This window comes from Oculina patagonica, chromosome 4 (genome assembly GCF_052425735.1).
Source record: "Oculina patagonica isolate OP01 chromosome 4, crgOcupat, whole genome shotgun sequence".
Classification (NCBI taxonomy): Eukaryota; Metazoa; Cnidaria; class Anthozoa; order Scleractinia; family Oculinidae; genus Oculina; species Oculina patagonica.
In genome coordinates, this window is record NC_135761.1 from 31038743 (window position 1) to 31060851 (window position 22109).

General features: G+C 39.5%; 1 pseudogene; it reads left to right on the forward strand.

Annotated features, from left to right (window-relative positions):
* Positions 1-11238: 11238 nt before the first annotated feature.
* LOC144652144 (uncharacterized) lies at positions 11239-14187 on the forward strand (annotated as a pseudogene).
* The last annotated feature ends 7922 nt before the right edge of the window (positions 14188-22109 follow it).

The following is a 22109-nucleotide window of genomic DNA, read 5'->3' on the forward strand; positions in this document are numbered from 1 at the left end:
ATCCGAGCTAAGATCTGAGCAAGGATTAAGCGCTCCGGTTAGCCTGAATGGCACTCCGGTTAGCCTAAATAGCGTTCGGTTAGCCTAACTAGCACTCTGGTTAGCCTAAATAGCTAGCGTTCGGTTAGCCTAACTAGCACTCTGGTTAGCCTAAATAGCTAGCGTTCGGATAGCCTAACTAGCACTCTGGTTAGCCTAAATAGCGTTCGGTTAGCCTAACTAGCACTCTGGTTAGCCTAAATAGCGTTCGGTTAGCCTAACTAGCACTCTGGGTAGCCTAAATAGTACTACGGTTAGCCTACTTTAGCTTGGGTTGCTTGCGGTTAGCTTTTATAATAGGGTTAGGATTTCTGTCTGAAAAAAGGGTGGATCCTAGCTCTGATTCTAGCTTAGATCCTGGTTCGGATCCTGGCTCGAATCCTGGCTTTATCATTAGTTTATCTCCAATATTTCCGGCGTTTTGTTAACTTGATATATTCATACATACATACCGGCTTAGTACACTAAACGTTTTACAAAAGCTTGACGTGTGCTCCAAAGGCATCTCAGGATTAAAGCTTAAGCCCCCCACCCCCGGCTCCACCGTCAATGTACTAAAAGCAGCGTCAAAGCGTCAATAGGTACTAAATACACGTATCACCTGGGTCCTCCTAAATTGTATCTCCCGCCTTTCCTCAATTAATACTCCATTTATCAATTCCCGAACGCCTGTTAAGGAAATATGTTTTAACGATGGGATTATTTTGACTACATATAATACTAGGTCACTAGGATATATTGAGGCAACTTACTAACTAATTCACTACAGGATTATTCGTAAAGAAAACTTGACAATTGCATCATCCTCGGGTGGAGGCCATATAGATTGACAATTTCGTCCAGATCGACAGGCCTATCATACTTGATACGCATGAGAGCCAGTGAGGAGAGCCCATTCTCCTAACAATTTAATACTTTCCCGATACTTGCGTTTTCTTTCAGGGTAATATAAAAGCTGCAACACTCAAAGTTTGTTTTCCATTCCCCACTATTTGCTAAAAGCTGAAAATCAACAGTTTGTGTTTTCAGTCCTCCATTATTGACCTCAAAGGGGGGTTCGTTCGAACCCCTCGAACCCCCCTCCTACGCGCCTGATATTCGGGACATTATTTTAGCATTGTTTACGATAATAAAAGTAAAGTACGCAATAAATGAGGTCCCAATGTCCGCCATTTTGTTTTTCAGCTCGATTTCCTTTTGCTCCTCAATCATCTAAAATAACAAAATTACCATAAAGGCGTTCCATCGCAATGCTACGTTTTTTCAAGTATACTACACCATTAATCAGTATACCCCAAATCAGATTACATAGCTACGTCCACGCATAAGGTTAGAATAGGGCTCAGTTAAGAGATTGTTGAGTACAGAACAGACAGAATCGCCACACTCGTATAAAGTCCTCCTTCACTGCTGCTATGCTTCTGTCAACTCTTCTGGAGCGGTGAAGGAATTACCGGAAGGGAATCAGTAGCTCTTCTCTAGATTGTGGCTTGAAAATTTCCTCTTGTAACATTGAGTTCGGTTAGTGGAGATGCCTCGCGTGGTGGGAGAACCTCTGGCTTTACTTTCCCGGGTGCCGTTCACTTTTCTCTGGCTTCACTTTCCCTGGTGCCGTGAATCTCATAGCACAGCACATCTACACTCTGACACGTCTTCTCGTACAGCTGATACACTTATGCTTTCGTATCTTTAATGATCACCTCGGATACTGCAACTCCTCCCCGCTAATCGCCATAGCTCGGAAGTACGTTTTCGTACGTTGGCAAAGCTCCACTTTTCTGGTCTTCGCACCTCTTCCCTCTTTTTTAAAGTACTTTGCATGTCCGTGGGACCATATGTTTGAAATAAAGGGCTGGGTTGGAAAATGACGATTGTTTTTTAGGGGGATTTATTCAAGACACTTGAATGGCAATGGTATTTTATCTACGCGCTCTCTTTTCTTCGTGAAATAATTTTTAAATCTGCACTTTTTGCTTTATTTTGTGGTACAAATAGTCATATTGTGAACAATAATCAGCCGTGGCGACGTCACATATGACATCACGTTGTTGTTTTTGAAACACTAGAATGAACGAAATCATGTTGTTAGTTCCAATAAGTTTTAAATTTGCGTTTGAAAGCGATTCGTTTACGTTAAAAGAATGCAGGCAGCTGTGTAGCTTTTTCACCCCAAAAATCCAAGATGGCGGCCAAATTAAGAAGCGTATAGGGGAGCCAATTTAAAATTCGATTTATAAGTGAAAGCTACCGTTCCAACCTTGCTATCATACATTTTTGTGATGCTCAATATGCAAGAATTAAGATAAGACATGTTTCGTTTGTTCCCCGAAAGTGAGCCATGAACCCAAATTTTCGGATCTCAGCTGATGGACTACATAGCCTTCACAACATTTACAGAGTATGTATTGTAAGAATGTTGGATAGAAAAACTAATGGTGCGAATGGTAAAACAATTACTTTGAACTGCAAAGCATTGTTTTTTATGGAAAGAAATGTCCAAGCTTGTTTTATAGTTGATTTGTAGTGCTGTTTCTAGTTAAGCAGAATTCCTTGAACAAGTGCGGCATCAGGACTGTGGCGCTTATTCAGGGGCGGTGCTTATTATCTTTTTTGTCCCAAATGCATCACTTATTTGACGGCAGTGCTTATTTGAGTAATACAGTATTGTTGTGATACTGAATAAGTTTGCATATTTAAGTTTTGCACGCGACTAAGATTGTTATGTAACCGCACCTCGTGTCTCGCTTGGTCTTGTTCATCAGCCATTAAAAATTGTTGTGTTTGCTTGGCCTTGGCATCTTTACGTCTGATCGTAACATGGTGTGAGACGCGGGATTTGAACCCAACTGTTCAGAATTACTTCGTAGCCTCAAAGTCTTCAAGTCCAGCACTTCGTCTGCGATTGGTAGGCTGTTGTGAAGTCTATAGTTTGCATTCGAGATTGCTTTAGTTCGTTGCATGGGGCATTACAAGTATCATGGCCGCTGTCAGTACTACAGCGAAAATTCCCTCGCCACTGAATCTTACCAACCGTTTACATCAAGGTGAAAATTGGAAATCGTTTCGACGTGAATGGAAGTTTTACGAGCTAGCGGCTGGCATCCACAAGAAAACAGATGAAGTATGGGTGGCTTCGCTGTTAAATGTTATCGGTAAAGAAGGGATGGACATGTACGACACCTTCCAATGGGCTAATCTGTCGGACGCTCGAAAGATTGATAAAGTTCTTGAAAAGTTCGAAGAGCGTTGTGTCCCTGCACGGAACGAAACCTATGAAAGATATGTTTTCTTCAAACGTGAGCAATTGTCCAGTGAGTCGCTTGATAATTACATAACTGCATTGATGAAGCTCTCTGAGTCATGTGGTTTTCGCATTATGAGAATCGCTGGCTCTGGACCACTTAATTCTCGGTGTAAAGGATGGTAAAGTTCATGAAAAGCTTCTCGGAAAGCAAGACCTCGATCTCAATAAAGTCATCGAAACTATCAAGGCAAGTCAAGTTACTCACGAGCGAGCGACCAAAATTTCAGAAGAATCTCCAGGACACGAAGATATTAATCGAGTGAGTCACAAACCTCCGTTTAAAAACAAGCCCCGGAAAACGCCGCCTCCCAAGCTTCCGTCCAAACAAGGGACCTCCCAAGCTGAAAGAGTGTTTGTTTTGTGGTGGTAAACATGCACTGGAAAGGAAATTGTTTCCGGCCTCTGGTCAAAAATGTAAGAAGTGTGGTAAACAAGGTCATTTTCCAGTCAAGTGTCACGGCAACTCAGGAGGTGCGAAAGTTCACATGGTCGAAGAAGAATTTTACATTCATAGCATCAGTGGTCAAGATCAAGCTCTCATTTCACTAACTGTCAATGATTCAGCATCAGTGACATTTCAAATTGATACAGGTTCTACTGCAAATATTTTGCCACTGTAGGATTACATCAGGGCAACAAACGATCACAGCAAAGCTAAAATTGTCCCCAAGGACATTACACTGGTTATGCATGATCTCTCGAGGCGAATGGCACTTGGTTTTGCAAGGATGAAAGTGGAACATAATGGTAGTAAGCATGAACTGAATTTTGTCATTGTCAACCAGAAGGTCACACTTTTGCTTGGTTTGCAGTCATCAAAGGGGATGGGTCTTATCAAGATTATGGTCTTTAGTGCTGATACCCCTATCAATAATGTAACTGAAGCCCCGAAACAGCATTCACAAAAATTCCTATGAGTTTGAGTCCTTTATCAGCCTGCTAAATAACTCCATTCCAGGGGCTGAATTTGCTGTCCGTGGTAACTCTGAATGGGTCGGAGAACAGCTTAGAAACAAATGCAGCATCACAAACAATACCTTCAGATCATTATCTGGACGAGAAAAAAAAACGATTTTTGTCAATCAGACTTTTAAAATGAATGTTTTTGTGGAAGAGGTGCTTTCTGTGGGCAATGTTATAAACAGAGATTACTCCATGGAAAATGCGCGCATACGATTTTTATTCACGAGTTGAGTAGTATCAGAAAACGAACGAGTGAGAATGGCATTAGTTACTGTGGGAATTCTAGGATTTTTTTGCCAACTAGTGTAGAAGTGTTGAGGGGTAAACACAATAAAAGTTGTCAGCAATCTTCTCTTTCCTTCAGCGGGGAATAAAAAACATATCCTATTTGGCTTAGCATGAAAACAAAGCTCAATGATGACCTTCATAGAACTGTGGCACTGTGGTTTTAAAAGTCGCAGATGTCCAAAAAGAATATCTTATTAGCTTATATGAATAATGTATTTCCATGATTAACGGATATTTCAAAAATATTAAGGCTGTAGCCAAAAGGACGAATGGCTCTATTGTTGTCTATCACTAACCATGCCATCTATCAACATGATGGACATTCTCCAAACTTCCCCCAGTGTGCTTACGGTCCTGTAACGCCCGTTTGAAAAGGCGATTTTTGTCGGGCAACTCAATGCAATTTTTGTCACGCCCAAGTTGCAAATTCAATATCGCGTGTGTAAACCTGATTTTATCGCCGCGATCTTGCGATTTTGTGCAATTTATCGCCGTCATTTACAAAACATGATAACATTGACCAGCAGTTTAGTTAACAGCGCAGGCACCTTGTTTTGTTTTGATTCATTTTGTTTCATTCGCTACAGTCTTGTTTTGTTTTGTTTTCTTTCAATTCAGAAAATCGGGAAATTATCCGGAAAATTTACGTTTCATTTATGAAGAGAACGTCGCTGTTGTGTGTTTATCTATTATTGATGTGGTCACCATTGTTTGACGAAGAAAGGGCCAACGACAAAGACGACTATGGGTGGAGCCATGGATTGCAAACAGAGAGTCAGAAGGTTCATTCCATAAACTTATGAAAGAACTTGAACAAGACCCGGAACACTACAAGAATTACATGAGGATGGATCTTGCTACATTTCAGGAGCAAGCATCACTGCTACATCCACTTCTGAAGAAATGCGACACGCGAATGCAAAATGCAATTTCTCCGTCTGAACAGCTGTCACACTTCGCTTTCTCACGACCAGCGAATCATATACTAGTTTGCAATACCAGTTTAGAATCAACAAGGGAACCATCTCCCAGATTATCCCAGGGGTTTGCAAGGTAGTTACAGAAATACTTTCACCACAATACCTGAAGTGCCCGACAAGTGAAGCAGAATGGGATGAGATCGTGAAGGAATTCTGGTTTAAGTGGCAGCTCCCAAATTGCTTGGGAGCAATTGATTGGAAACACCCTCTCTGGATCTGGGTCCGACTATTTTAATTACAATGGGTATTTTATTTTAGGGGTATTTGCATCTTTCTGGTTGCTTTATTATATAAATGTCTTTAAGTGAGTTCACTAAATTAAATTTTTGAATTATGTAGATTAATCTCTTTATAATGCAAATTTACTTTAGGTAAATTTATCTATTATCTTTTACAATTTTAATTGCATGCTTAACAAAAATACATAGAACTACGGTGGAGCTGGAATCGTGCAGAAAGGCACTAGAAACTATTGAGAGGAGGGAGGACGAAATGATGGCGCATGCGCTGGACTACTCGGAGGCAGAGATAAAAGAGGAGAGGGAAAGAAAACTGAAGAGGAACGCTCTACAAGCCAAACACCTATCGGCTAAAATAAAACAGCTAAACAGAGAGCTAGAAAAGACAATTAAAGAGATTGGTGAAATTACCATTTCATAATTTGGCATTGAATTGTATTGGCAAAAAATGTATTTTTCATCTACAAATATTTTAATGTAACAGAATTGCGAACCTAATTGTTTTTCATATTTTTTATTCCATTTTAAGCAATGCACCTTTTTGCTGCTTTGAATTGCATTTCAAACACACTGAAATTGCCATGAAAATTGTTGCTAGTTTACTCATGCGATTTGAAAGTGCAGTTTTACAAACTCACTGCAACTTAGAAAAAACTTAATAAGCAGGTTTTATTGAGATTTAGTTAGCAGATGGGCAAGACCTGTCCAAAGTTTCTTTTGACAAAAGCATGTTAAAGAATATTGACACTGTCAAAAAAAGAAAGTAGCTTTATCAGAACCATGCAATGTTGTGTTTAAAAAACAAGCCAACTTTCTGTAAGCAGTAGTCGCATCCTAGCAGAAAATGATAATTCAATGCAGCTTTCTGAAATAGCCAGTGCCACTCAGCTGCGTGATTGCTCGTATTGTTTTGGTAGAGCAATGCAGTAAGAATCCTTTCCTAGTTTATGTAGGATGAAGAAAGAAAAATTTCTTGGTAGTACCAATAACAAAGACAGACTTGCTCAGAAAGTCCATTAAATACAAAGGGCCACACAGTTTTTTCGTGGTAGATCTTTTTATGGCTGCATTCGCCTCTGGTTTTATATTGTGGACCAGAGAATGGCAAAATAAAGTGAGCTAAAATTCAAAGGTTGAACAGTGCATTTAAATAACCCATAATTCCTCAGATGATCCGGATGACGTCAACAATTAACATATCAAAATAACACAGTAAAATGTATTTACAAGCATTTTGTTAAGTACTGCAATAGTCAAAAATTGTTTCTGTATTTGTGTATAATTCTCGTTTTTACTGTTTGGAATAGGCCAAATTGGCCGTATTTGCAAACACTGTTGGGGATTCTAAAGGCCTTGACTGACAAAAAAAAAAACCAATAAATCCAAAGGGGAGGGGTGTTCACGATTATGGAAGTTGGAGGGCATAGGGGGAATATTGTCTTTTGGAATTTCCAGAGCAAAGGGGGCTAAAATTTGGAAGCCGTCCATAGTATGGTATGGATAATTTCTGGAATCGCCCAATGCACACTCCTGAAATAAACATTGTGAGATCCAATCAAACCAAGAAATTTTGATAGTGTTGGATCTTACATATTTCGCGCCCTTTCAGATCCCTTAGGAATTCTATCACATCATTAGCTTTTGTTTTTACTTTTATATTTAAATTCACGGCGTCGTTTAGTTAGTTTTCCGTCATAGTGTTGTACGAGCTGTAGCGCAGTTTTCTGCAGTTTTCGCCTGTTTTATACAGATAACCACTTTCGCGGCCACAGCGCCAAAAAAATGTAAGTTTGTTTATAGTTCGTTTTCGCTACCTTGTAATTTGTGCTTTATAAGTTTCTTTATTTTGCTTTTCAGTTTAAACCTCGCTAAAGACCTCGCTAAAGACACTGAACTTCAATCTAAATATACTGTTTACTGTGTGAGAGTTTACTATTGTGTGGTTTACTGGTCGCGAGAATTTATTTCGCCTTATGGCAGCTACATAAGTTTAAAATTTTTGAGTTTACCTGGATACAATGGATGCGAATGAAGAAGTTCCCGATGATCCTGGCGTTGTTGAAGGCACAAATGTAATAACTGGTCACAAATGTAATAAAGGTCACAAGTGTAATAACAATTGGTCACAAATGTAATAAAGGTCACAAGTGTAATAACAATTGGTCACAAATGTAATAAGGATCACTCAGATTTAAAAATTAATCGGAAAGGTAATTTGAACTATTTAAGATGTCTCATTGTGTTTGTTATACGTTATACTGTCACAGGTTTTCTCCCCTACCTTCTTGCTGCATGCTAAATAAGGGTAAAAACAATAGAAGAAGCCTTGTCAGGGCGGCCAAAAGGAGGCCAAAAGGTGGCCGCTAAATAAAGGTTTTTTTTTACTGTATTGTACTGAGAAGAATTTCCGGTTTTGATGCCTGGCCGTCTAATGGGTGGCCGCTTAATGACTGGCCGCTTAATGGGTGGCCGTTAAATAGGTGCTCGACTGTAATTGTTTATTCTTGAATCATTGAAGGGATTGTTCCCAGTGAGGATGACTTCTTGACTTAACCTACTTAACCCTTCATTTCCCAGGGCACAAACAGCAAGAATTTATTGATGTATGTGTTTACTTTTCAAGAACTACAAAATAAAACGTAGGACTACAACAGCCACGGGATCTATATTTTTTTAAAAAGCTGGCTTACGTGATTGATGACAGGTTTACTTTTGTGTTTCGATGTGATCAGAGCCAACTGCACGAATGTACTAACTTTTAGTACATTTTAACTTAAGTTAAGTTTATTTAAACTACCATTCCTTGTTTCAGTGCTTCTTTTTTTGCATCACGCACGTACCAACGAAAATTTATATTGGAACTACTATAAAGTAAATCGATTCGTAAATGGAATTTCAAATTTCTGGTCACCGTTGATACCAGTCAATCTCCGATTGACTGACCGGTTTTCCAGGATAAATAAAGTTATTATTAGATTCGACCGAGATAGCAATAGCACGTAGACACAGTGTCTAGACACAAAATCCCCGCTGTCTTAGAAAGTTTGGACCAAGTTGCATTGTTCTGGAATTCCGTCCAAGATGAAGTCTGTATGTTTACTGGTTCTGGCTCTCTTTGTCTGCTTCATAGCCCTTTCCGTGGCCACAAATAGCAAAGGCAAAGGACGGGAGTTCGAGATAAATCAGCGATTCCCGACGAGATTTATGATGCTCTGATAAGTATAATTGAAGGTGAACCTCTGCCATCAGTGAAGGAACGAACACGTGCACAGCGATCAGCAGCAGTACGATACTGGAGAGCGAATGGGGATTTAACAGTTAAGGAGGAAAGAGGCCGTAAATTTATTTACTCCAAAGCGAAAGGACGTCGAATACTAAGAGTTTCGGAAGTGTACAAGGTTGTTGCTGATGAATACGAACGGCTGAAAGGAACGGGGGCTACAAAGTTAGTGTCATCCCTTAAGCAGAACTTTGCTGGTCTCAGCAGGATCAAAGTGCAAAAAATTCTTAACACTGACAAACAGCATTACAAAAGGAATGCAAAGTTCTGTAATAAGGCAAGATTGAAGCCAATTCGGGCAAGAGACGTTCAAATGAGACACCAAATTGATTTAATGGATATGGGACAAAAAGGTGCTATCAAATTTAATGGCGTGTCATATAGGTACGTTCTGTCGGTAATGGATGTTTTCAGTCGGTTTGTTTGGCTCCGTCCAGTTAGCGTAAAAAGCAGTAAAAACATTGCGGATGAATTGCGAATCTTATATTTGGAACATGGTCCTCCTCGGGTAATTCAATGTGATCAAGGGGGTGAGTTTAAAGGAGCTGTCAAGGAGCTTTGCCGCCAGCTGGAAATTAAAATAATTTGTAGTCGTCCGTACCACCCGCAATCTCAAGGAAAAGTTGAACGGAGCCATAGAGCCTTACGATCCAAGATGGAGTACGACTTCATTCAAATGGGTGCGAAAGGAGTAAATTGGGCTGAGAGTCTGCTAAATTACCAGCGCATCTTAAATGAAGATCCAAAAGAAGTTCTGGCCTACAAAACACCCTTTGAAGTGTACTTTGCACGCCACTGTAATTCATATAACACAGCCATGACAGATGAAGAGGTGGTCGAAAATGCTGGTAAATGTAATCCATCAGAAGGAGACCGAAGACGGCGCTCTAAACATGCCTCAAACATCAGGAGGCAGGCTGCTAAAGCAAGTGAACGATGCAGTAAAAGAATGGTAAGAGGACATTTGCGAGCCCATCCACCCTCAAAATACAATGTTGGAGAAAAGGTTTATGTGCGCTTGCCAAGAAAAGGAGGCATCAAAAGTGCTCAAAAGAAGCGTTATGTTATTGAAGCCCTAATAATGAAAAGGAACAGTCGTCGACACGTATATAAAGTAGCCTACACTTCGCCTGTAACTGGTAAAAAGAAAGAAAAGTGGTTGCCTGTCGACGATATTACAAGCCTCACCCTCGGAGAAGAGAAAAGAAAACAAAGAGCGGCAAGGCAGTCAAAGAAACGACAGAAAGCCCATCGTAGTAGTTATTACATCCCAATGGAACCAGACGATTACAAGAAAATAATTGAGGATCAGGGCTTCGGCGTTGAATATAATCCACCTGGCGACGGTTCTTGTCAATTTGCCGCTTTAGCACATCAGCTATCAGCTTTAGGCATTTTCAGATCCGCTGAAACAATGCGTAGAGAAATAGTAGGTTATCTGGAGAAAAATGCAGTCGATAACGAGGGTTTTCCGCTTTTGGAGTTTCTTCCAGAGTTTACCTCTTGGGAAGAATATTTACGATACATGGCCAGAAGTAACACTTTTGGAGATCAAATAACCCTGTTTGCAGCAGCAAATCTATATAATATTAACATTCAAGTCATATCTACGCTTGGACCTGGTGCACAGCATTTCTTTGAACCCTCTTCTAGCGTCCCTTTAGGTACTGTGTACCTCGGCCATTTCGCTGCGGGCGAGCATTACGTAAGTCTTCTGCCATGGTTTTCTGATAGTGGAAGTGACAGGCCTGAATGTGATAGCGGAAGTGGTGAGGTCACAAGTGGAGTTGGTAGAAGTGGCGAGGACCCCTGTACAGCTGGTTTTGATGAAATTAGTAGAAGAGACACAGGTGGTAATGGCGAGAGGAAAAGTGTGAGGAGGGTGGAGAGGAAACAGCTGCTGACGGCAAATGTGACGGAAATACAAACAGAAGTGGCGGGAACACAGGTGCTGGCGATAGTGGCGGGAACACAAGTGCTGGTGGAAGTGGCGGGGATACAGGTGATGGCGGAAGTCGTGGCAAGACAGGCGGCGATGGAGACAGTGGTGGGGATAGGGATGAGCTACCAGGCTACTCACAGCAGTTTTTAAACAACGATGTTTTGGAAAATATCATCAAAATTACCTTGATTGCCTTCCCGCATATGAGATCGTCCTTAAGAGCTGTCAATACATTCTTCAGAGAAACCGTGGACAAAATACCTTGCCCCACAGTGTACATTCCCGAGCTTGCTGAAGAAACTATTGTTATAAGTATACGAAAACTGGTAATTCTGAAGGGGAAATGCAGTAGTGCTGTTGAACGTCTTCGAGAAGTGATAAATTCACCTAAATGGTATCACGCATGGGTAAGATTAGTTCCACTAGAATATGGCTGGTTTGCAATATCTGCTATCTTTTGGAAAAAAGCTAAAAACAATAAAAAATAAACATTTTGTCGCTTTTTAGCGTGGCCTAAGGAAACCTGTTCGGTGTTGGGTTCCAAAAGCATAACTTTACTTTGTTTTTCTTTTGCGATGACTGCTGTTGTTCCTATAATTAGCGTCTGATAAAGAGACAACATATAAGGGGTATTGTGATTTTGTCAATAAATTTTACATGGCTTTTGGGAATAGAAATCTTTTTTGGTTGTTAGAATCTTGCAGTTAAAGTGTATAACTATCAATCAGTCCAAGTGTTAGTTCTGGTTAAAAGTATGTTTATCAGGTTACGTTAGTTTCAGTTAATGTTTATTCCCCTTCATATCTGATGTTTGTTTGTCTGTTTGTTCGTTTGAGATGGGACATAGATAGCACAGGTCCTTTTTTGATTACGAGACGATTTAACTATGGGTTGATTTTACTGTAACTGGCTGTAAGCTTGTGAGTTGTAAGTCCTGAAGGCTTGATGCTCCGGTTCACAGAGTTGCAAAACTGACAACTGTAGTTTCCCGGTCATGTATGATAGGACGACGTGGAAAAACTTGTCATTTAATAAATGAATGTTAGTTCTACTTAAATGCTGTAAGTCAGAGTTGTTCTAGAGATTGATCTAAGCAATAAAAAGAATCAAACGGTCAGGCTTATTTGGATCTTTCCAGACGGGGGGATTCCCCCCCCCCCCCCCCCCGTAACTTCCAGAATATTTAATATGAGTATGGATTTGTTGATATGTACGATATTGAAAAAGCTATGACGTCACAGAACAAACCCATACGTCAGTTTTTACATTTGAATGCACTCTACCCTTTGGCCTTTGTCCCGTCAAAGAAAGATGGAAGCTACCCGAGTTTTTGTTTTCAGGTCACGTCACTTACCAAACATGGTCATGACTACCTAACGTGATGGCAATATGCAATAGAAGAAACATGACCAAAAGCCAACCCCAGGATAATAGGGGAGCTCAAGATATGACAGTTAGAAGTCTCCCCTAGCAGGCATTTTGTAGTTAAGGGTCTCCCCCCTTAAGCAATCACAATGAAACTTAGTGATTATATAGAACATCTACAGATCTGTCTTTTGTTATACGTCACGTGAGACGATGACGTCACACCACGTGACAAGTGACAATTACGCCATGATGTCCAAATGGTCGCCATCTTGAAATGTACCCAAGAACAATGAAACGGTCCAAAACAAATAGCTGCATTAAAGCTATTTTCAATTAACAAAAGCACAAAAATTCCAAATGAGGAAAATACGTCCATTTCCGGACACGACAACCTGTCTTACCAAATTATTTCCAGATAAATTTTAGATAAACTCGCAAAGTTTGGCAGTGTTTGGTTGAATATTTAAACAGTTATAAACGCTCAAAGTCAGCGCGGGCATCCCCCCCCTCACCCGGTCTTCTGGATAGAGTTTATCTTCACCATATTGAAACATAAAAACTTGTTACAGAAAATATTTAAAATTATGCTTCAAGCTACTTCATACCATCATGGACCAATTAGCAAGTTTAAAACTATAATCTGCCTAATGTTCCATTCATTTATTTTCATAATAACAAAAGTTGAGGTTAAAAAGCGGAGAGAAAAACAATTTCTTCACATAAAAGAGTTTTGCTGCGTAGCACTCAATAGTTACAATAAATGTTCAATAAGTGTTCTTGGAGTGCATAGATAGTTGTTTTTAAAACAGACGTTTCCGGGAAACCCCTTCATCAGTGTAAATATGATGTAAATATATATGATCATATTTACACTGATGAAGGGGTTTCCCCGAATCGAAACGTCTGGTGTTTTTTTTTAAACAACTATCTATGCACTCCAAGAACACTTATTGAACAAACAATTTCTTCAACTTGTTAAGTTGTTTTTTCATTTGTTTTTCATCTTCGTCAAGATTCTTAATACATTTGTGATTTATTACATTTGTGACCAATTGTTATTACACTTGTGACCTTTATTACATTTGTGACCAGTTATTACATTTGTGCCTTCAAAAGCGTTCGTGTCAGCGCTCTCACTAGGGTGCCGAGTAAACATCTTGATCAGAAAGGCGTTCTCTTTGAGAAACTTTGTCGTCTCAAAAAGGAAAGATCGGGTTATCTTTCGGCTGTAACTTCGAAGGGGAACGAAATTGACGCGCTGTTATTATACGAGGAGAACATTCAGCTTGTGAAAGAGAAAATGCCTGGTTTTATGGCTGCATTCGAAGCATTTAAGGAGGCTCATGTTACTTATTTGTCAAATCTTCAAGACGAGACAAGCGTGACAAGATGTCAGGAACAATTTGATTACGAGTCTTTGCAAGCAGTCAACTTCTGTCAAAAGGTTCGAGAGTGGATTAGAAGTGTGGAATTATCGCTAAGCTTAAACTCTGAAATCAACCCTGAGGACTCTGCGAGTCAGATCGCTTCTCATACCTATTCTAAGTCTTCAACAAGACGATCACGTCGTTCGAATCGTAGTGGTTCACAAAGAAGTAGTACCTCATCCTTAACGGTTGTACGAGCAAAGGAAATAGCTCGTATTGCAGGGCTGAAAGCAGAGGCAGCTGCGTTTAAGAAACATCAAGCGTTAGAAGAACAAAGGTTTCGTTTGCAACAAGAGCAAGAGCGTTTAACACTGGAAACCGAAATCGCTAAGTCCGAAGCCAAACAACACATTTTAGCCACAATCATGGAAGCCGACCCGTTTGTGCCGTGCCCGACAACTTTTGTGCCCAAAGTAAGCAAGGGAAATGTTCCAACACTGAGCGTCACAGGAAATAAGCCATTACCAGTCAAAGATGGCAGCCATTCTACCGTTGATCCCGAATTACCTGATCATGAATTGTTCAAACGTCCAGAATTACCTGACAAGAAAGCATGTCCCGCAGAATCTGAACACTCTGCGGCTTCATCGTCGCCGAGCTTGAGGGCTTTCAATGAAATGCTGGAGCTTCATCAGCACCAAAACGACCTTCAGCGGCAGCAGAATAAAATCGTGGAAATGCTGGCGACACAACAGAAGAAAAGTAATCTTCCCCAGCAGCGAGTTCCAGTTTTCAATGGTGATCCAATAGAGTACGGCCTGTTCGTCAGAGCATTTGAAAACATCATTGAGACTAAAACCTCAGATAGCAATGAGAGGCTATACTATCTTGAACAGTTTACCAGCGGCAATGTTAAAGAGCTTGTTCGTTCATGTCATTTTCTTCCACCGGACAAGGGTTACCAAGAAGCTCGACGGCTATTGAAAAAGAAGTTTGGTGACGATTATCGCGTCGTAACCGCCTATGAAAGCAAGGCACTGAATTGGCCTGAGGTGAAACCAGAGGACAGCACCTCCCTGAACAAATTTTCTATTTTCCTTATGAGGTGCAAAAACGCAATGGTAAGCAGCAAATACCTGTCAAAGCTCGAACAGCCTGATACCATTCAGAAGTTAATTATGAAGTTGCCCTTCAACTTAAGGAGAACATGGCGCCGTTTGGTAGACCGTATCATGGAAACTAAAGAGAGGAACGTTTCGTTTAGCGATCTTGCGGAGTTCGTTGAAAATGAAGCGAGAGTGAACGACAATCCCGTGTTTGGGAAAATTGTTGAAGATGCGAAACCTAAACAGAGCTCGCGAAGTAGTCGTCCGCCGAAGAAACCTGACAAGAAGAAGAAGAGTTTTGTGCGCAAGTGAGTGGTGATAAGAACCCACCTGCTGGAGCGCAAATGAGTGATGTTCAGACCCCGTCTACTGGTGTGTCACCTCTTGGATCAGCCCCCTCAACTGTGGATGTCTTGTGTTCGTACTGTAACTCTGGGCACGCCTTAGACACCTGTGATGCCCTCAGGCGCCTCCCATATCAGGATCAAATTCAATTCCTCGTATCTAAGCACCTTTGTTTTGGTTGCTTGTCCGCTGACCATACAGCAATAGCTTGCCCGGAAAAGAACACATGTACGGTTGCTAACTGTGGGAAAAAGCATCTAACAATTCTTCACACGAACACTGCAAGTCGAAATCGACCGACTGATACTCCGTCTACAAGTACCTCGCCCACCGAGGAGTCTGCGTGCGTCCGTAACGCGATGATTAACCTACCCCGCTCGAAAATAGGCATGGCTGTTGTTCCAGTTAAGGTTTGGTCAAAGTCGACAAGAACACAAGTGATGACCTACGCCTTTTTGGACAGTGGTAGTTCCTCATCATTCTGTACAGAATCTTTGATGAAGCAGTTAGGAGTCAGTGGCTCGAGAACTCAGATTTCCTTGACAACGTTGGAAAAGAAGAACAGTCTTTTAGACAGCTTCATTGTGAAAGATCTTGTCATTTCCGATCTGGATGAAAACGTCCTAATTGATTTGCCAGCACTCTACACGAGACCAGAAATACCTATTTCAAAAGGGGACATTCCTACTCAGCGTGACATTGACCAATGGCCGCACTTGTGTGGAGTTCATTGTTTCAGCAAAGTCCAGTAGCTGGCATTTTGAACATAGAAAAGCATTGAACAAGAAGTGAACAGCCACTAAAGATCAACTCGCCAGGAAAAAAGTTTCACACTTTAGTTTGCCGAGTGGTGTTAGTCAGGTGTTTGTATGAAAAACTCATATGGAACCAGAATTCGAAACTAAATGCACAACACACTAGGATTTGTGGAGATCACTTTCCTGATCGAGAAAGAATGTGCTGAACTCAACTTCCTTCGATATTTCCTTGGACTCCGACTCCTCAAGTGATGAGTTATCAAGAAGCATAAAGTACCTTCAACTTCGGAAAAAATTCAGAAAGGGTAAGACGCATTCAAGCTTTGTAGCGAAGATGTGTTTGCTGAAGAAACATAAAACGATGTCAGTGACAATGAGGTACCTGTATCTGAAGATATTAATGTTATGGCCTGTATAGCCACTAAAGATCAAGCTTGCCAAGCCAAAGACTTCAGAGATTTAGAGGATTTAAAAGCTAAGTTTGGAACTCTTAATAAAGAGATTGAGGCACTTAATTATTAATAAAGAGAACAAGGATATAACATTTTATACAGGTTTCCCAAACTATGATACCAGCACTTTAATTTTGTACTTTGACTTGTTGAAAGTAAAGGCAAAGGATTGATGTTACAGTGACAAAGGAACAACACAATCTGATCCAAGTTACAACAAGCCTGGAAGCAGACGACAGTTAACAGTATGGCTAGAGTTCACAATGGTTCTGTTAAGGCTAAGACTAGGACTTTTTACAAAAGATTTAGCCGACAGATTCAAAGTGTTAGTCTCCCCCATCTCATCTTTTTGTAGAACTTGGATCATGTACTCAAGGAAGAACTTATTTATGTTGATTCCGTCCAGTGTTCCAAATAACTGGCAGACTTTCGCCTTAACCTTAAACAAAATGAACAAAAAAATTTTTTTTCGTAAAAACAACACTTTAGCATGCCTTCGCATCGTATTCAGTCAAGTGAAGAGTTAAAATTGCCCTTCACTGTGATTGGTCCCCTGACCAAGGAACTCCAATTCTTTTGTTTGAAACTCGTCTTGTGATTGGCTAAAAAACGTTGGGTGGCCCCGGTTGAGTTCGTTTCACTGTAAGTTCTGCAAGTTTGATGCGCAGTTCTTCTTGTAAAATGTCTTTCTGTTAGCGATCTGATGATTGTTTCCACTTGTTCCATCTTGTCTTGTCAAGTTGTACAAATGTAGGAGTCAAACCGAAGATCTGAGAGAGACGGAGGAATTCAATTGCACCTTCACAATTAATTATGAACTTTACTATTGTCAAGTGAGACTTGACAATGATGCCATGACAGTGTCGAAACATTGTGCGTTTGTTATTTGTATTATTCTTGCAAAGTGCTTGCTAAAAGGCTGGGTATAGCTTTGAGAGATTTCAGTAGTTCAAACAGATTGAACACTGTTAATAGTGCAAGAAACATCAGGATTATAGTTTTTCTCATGATGTCATAAAGTCATGAAGCATAATTTTTTGCATACAATTGTTTCTGGCAATGTTGCCTGAAGACATGATAAAAGAAAACTGAAGATACTGTGAGGAGTTTATCCAAGTACAGGTTTTGCTCGTTTATTTTAAAAAAGGAAGAAAAACTGTTTTTCAGTAGCGCTTCGAAAGTTAATAGCTCGAAACTGTTATCAATTTAGCGAAAGGCAAGTAGGTGTTAAGGCTGTTTGTACAAAAAAGTGAAGTAATGAAAGTAATACATACTTTCATTTCAACGGAAATCAAATACTTTAATTCAATAATACAATAAGTAAGAAATTTGAAATGGTCAGAATGCTTGTTCGCTAAATTGTTGACACCTTTTTATTTAACTTTAAAGTGGCGCTCATGAAAATATATTATAGGTCTAGAGGGCAAATTGTATTTTTGCTGCACCTGTTAAGTTAATATTAAGGTGCATTAGTTTATTGTGACACAAAACTTCTTAAGATTTAATTGATCGCCTTTTAGTCAACAAAGGGTTTCTTGCTTCCAGTTCTGTTGTTTTGCGTCTGTAGCTAGGTTTCTTTGATACGTTCAACTCGATGTTGTTCCTGTGGAGTTATAGCAAGATTCATTTGTAAGATTGTAAACCTTTAATTAAACAAACGGTGCCTTACCAGACATAAATGCACGTTTCTGAAACCGGCACATGTCAGATTGTTTAAATTGTTGTAAAATGTTGTCAGTTGTATAATGATATTAAACAGTGATTTATACTTTTGTATTTGGTTGTTGTAAACATGTACGCAAGTCTTTTGTAAATTGTATCTAATTTTTTTCACACATGTAAACAATTACGCACCATTGGAAATCTAACTTTACCCAATTTGACTTTAAAGTCGTAAACAGCAGTCATATACAAACTACTTCAGCGCATCCTTTACTGGTTACTTAGTTGAAAAGCAAATGTGCACTCTTGCTGAAATGCGTTTTCGGTCTAAATTTCCTGCTCCTGCTAAATACTCCTTTCCTGTCAGTGGTTCGTACACATTGCTGTTCTTGTGTGCTACCTAAATGCATTTTCTAATCGCTCGTAATAACAATAAAAAAAGAGAATTGAATTCGTGTTGATAGAGAACTGTTACAGACCAAAAACAGAAAACACTGTTGGGGAAAACAGAAATAAGCAAAGAATAAATTGTTTTGGTTACAAAAGATCCCGGTTTTGCTTTTGGTTACGAAAGATCCCGGTTTTGTTACAAAAGTGCCACATAGTTGAGGGGCAAAAGTGCCCTGTACAGGTTACTAAAGTTCCCCATGTTACAAAAGGTCCCGTTTTTTGTTACAAAAGTTCCCTTCCTAGGTTACAAAAGTGCAGATTCATATGGCTCTCTGTATATGCCTCATCAAGCACTTAGGTGCCAGGGAAAACTTGAGTTTTGGGGGTGCCCGAAAAAAATTTTAAACATCATACCAATACTTGAAACTTTCCACACTACTTCTAATTGCATTGTTCTTCATCATCCAATGTGTGGTTTTCATTTTTCCGTTCTTTCCATTAATTTACCGCTCTTTACTTTTGCAAATGGCGGGAAATCACCCACTTTACTCGAAAAAGTCAAATAAATCCCTGGAAACTTATTTTTTCGGCAAAAGTTTACCTTTGATGATTCACCCGACTCCCCTAGCATTACCTTAGCTTTCCCCCGTTTAAGCATTTCCGATTTTTTGACTTTTGAAAATTTTCCGGTGTACTTGCATGCTTAGTACTAGATTCAAAGCTCAAGAAAGCGCATTCATCATTTTTTTTCCAAACAGAATAATTTAAAAAAATATATCTTCGACACATTTAGAGGTAATGGACTACAAAAATTCACACACATTAGGCATGCAATATAGCAAGTTTTTGCAAAGTTTCGCTCTATTTTAGGAAATTTTGTTTTCCTTACGCTACTTTGAATTACAAAAAGTTATTTTTTTTCGCGGCGGGAAATCAAACACGTTTTCAAATCTTGATAAAAGTTGTCATTTTCGATAAATATAATTGGAAATTTGTAGCAGGGTGTAAAACTGCATGTAATTTAGGGAAATAGGTTCATTTTGGCTTTACATTGCATATTTTGGGCGATTTTCAAGTTCAAAGACTAAAAGCGGCGGGCAATCAACCAAAATGCGCATTTTTTCCCCATTGACATAAATCAGGCCAGAACTCAAACAAATTTCGCTATTTTCTTCCAAAAATTTACTATTTGATTGCGATGTTAATACAAATCACCTGTATAGATCGACGATTTCAATAGTTTTAACGTGCAGAAAAAAATGGCCTTTTTCTGTAGCAAATAAAATAGATATAATATGTTGCTTAGTTTCTGGCCAGTTAAATTTATTATCATCATAACTATTCTTTTTTTGATGGAGACTTTCCAAGATTTGTTGCAAAGACAGTTCACTTGCCTTCCTACCAATAGCCCTTGCAAGGATATTGGTTGTTCGCTTTTGGGAAGTATCGTGGGGATTTTGTTTGCGTAGTTTCAAAAACTAAGAAACATTTGAGTGTTAACGGAAACCTTTAAATAATGGTCCAGATTCTTTATAAATTACCACCTAGAATACTAAAACTGTCGACGAGTGTCTCTGGCCATGGGCGGCAAGGGTCAAAATGAATTACAACTTAAAATATCCCAGCGAAATTCCGAGTTGTAGTGAGCGAAGTGAATTTCACATCAACATAGGCACGCAATGCGTGCAAGTGTCTTAAGGACTCAGTTTAAAGAATGAGACCTGTTCTCTTATTACCGACATTATTAGTAATATTATTGGATGTATCAAACCAAATGCGTTAAAATGAAGTGTGAAAGTTCAGCATAACTTCTTTCAGTTTGTTGTTTTTTATTCTTGTTTCATAATAAATTTTCCGAGTTTAGTGGCTTATAGCCACTTTAATTCGAATACAACAACATCTACAGCATACATGACGCAGTACAAGAACATTTTCTCATTGCCCGACTTGGGCTTGAAAATGCACAACGGCCAGGTCCCATGGAAACTGCCACAGTATTCTACTTCCGACAAGCAGAGCTGAGCAATGATGGCAGCTACACAATGTAATGTCCAAAACACAAGCGATCCTTTGATGGCCCGGCGCGGATTTGCATAGATGCTGAAACGCATGCCAATGTCACCACGTACATCGAATATGTGCGCAACGTGTGTGCCAATGGCAAGGCCTTTGACCAAAGCAACATCGGCAAGTGAATAACCGCCTTTTGGTTCAAGGCCAAGCAGATTAAATTGTCGAGCACCGATGTTATTATTATGTTATGTTATTATGTTATATTATATTATTATTATGTTAGGAAAATAGCATCCTCGGCAACTTTTGATATGTACATCGTCGAAAAGAGGGCTATCCACGAACACATGGCTCATAAAGAGGCGACATTGGTCACATCACCAAGAAGTCTTCCAAAGGTCACCAGCTACTGAAGAAGACCCTTGGTTTGGATAGGTCAGTATTAACAAGATCGAAACCTAGCACCAAGTCAGCAAATTCAACAAAGTCAAACAATGAAGATCATGAGGAAAGCACTAACGAAGAAGGACTCACCAGTAGTCAAATAGAAGCCATCAAGATGCTGTTTTCCCACCAAATAATTTCTCGAGACTCACTCACGTTTGACATAGTTAGGAAAACCAGTGCCGAACATATGGATTTACGGGAATTTTTGGACGACACTTTGATGATCAAAAAGATCTACGACAAAGTGGTCTACTTGAGACGAAAAGAAAAGTAGAACATGGTACTTCCAACAAATGAACCTGAGCCATCATAAAACAGAACAGAGGCGTGGTCGAACGTTATATCAGATACGCCAGCATCTGTGTCTGTCAGCTGTTCCGGTCCAAGAACAAAAGCCAAATGGAACCAGACTGATGAAAGAAAAGTTGAAGAATTATTTGCAGAGTATCCTGTTCGTCCAGGCAAAGCGGACTTAACGGCTTTGTTCCAGTCATAGTCCAGCCTCAAAGTAATTGTCGAGCGAAACGACGGCGACTTTGAGCGTTGTTATAACAAAGCACAATACATGTTCAAGAAGAGAGGCCAGAAATAGATTTATTCCAGGTCAAACGTAGCAAGTCAAGGATGGACTCTGAACTCCCGAAGATGAAGCATTTCTTTATTTATTTTTATTGTGATAATTTTTCAAGATAAATCTTGCATTTAAACCAGTGTACGGTAATTTTCAAATCAATTATTATTACAGTGTACGGTCGAGGAATAGCCAAATATAGAACACAATCGAAAAGGACTAAATACAGTCGATGGAATGTTAAAACAGTTTTAAAAAGTGTGCCTTTATTCCATAAACTATAAGTTTTTTAACAGTGTACGGTCATTTATACATGAATTAACATGTACAGTGTACGGTCGCATAAAAAAATTAAAAATTACAGTCAGGATGAATGTTGAGTTACTAAAAATGTAAAATTATTCTGCCCTAATTTGTTTTATTTTATGGTAATATCGTGCAAAAGTATTCCTATTTCAAATAAAGTAGTTTTTTGTTACATTGTGGAGACTAATTCCTCCGTTCTGTCTTATATTACTCTGTTCCCGGCAACAGTATATTGGGTTGGTTACACATTAAGAACCACTGAAATAATTTGTTTTGAAAAAAGTTGTGA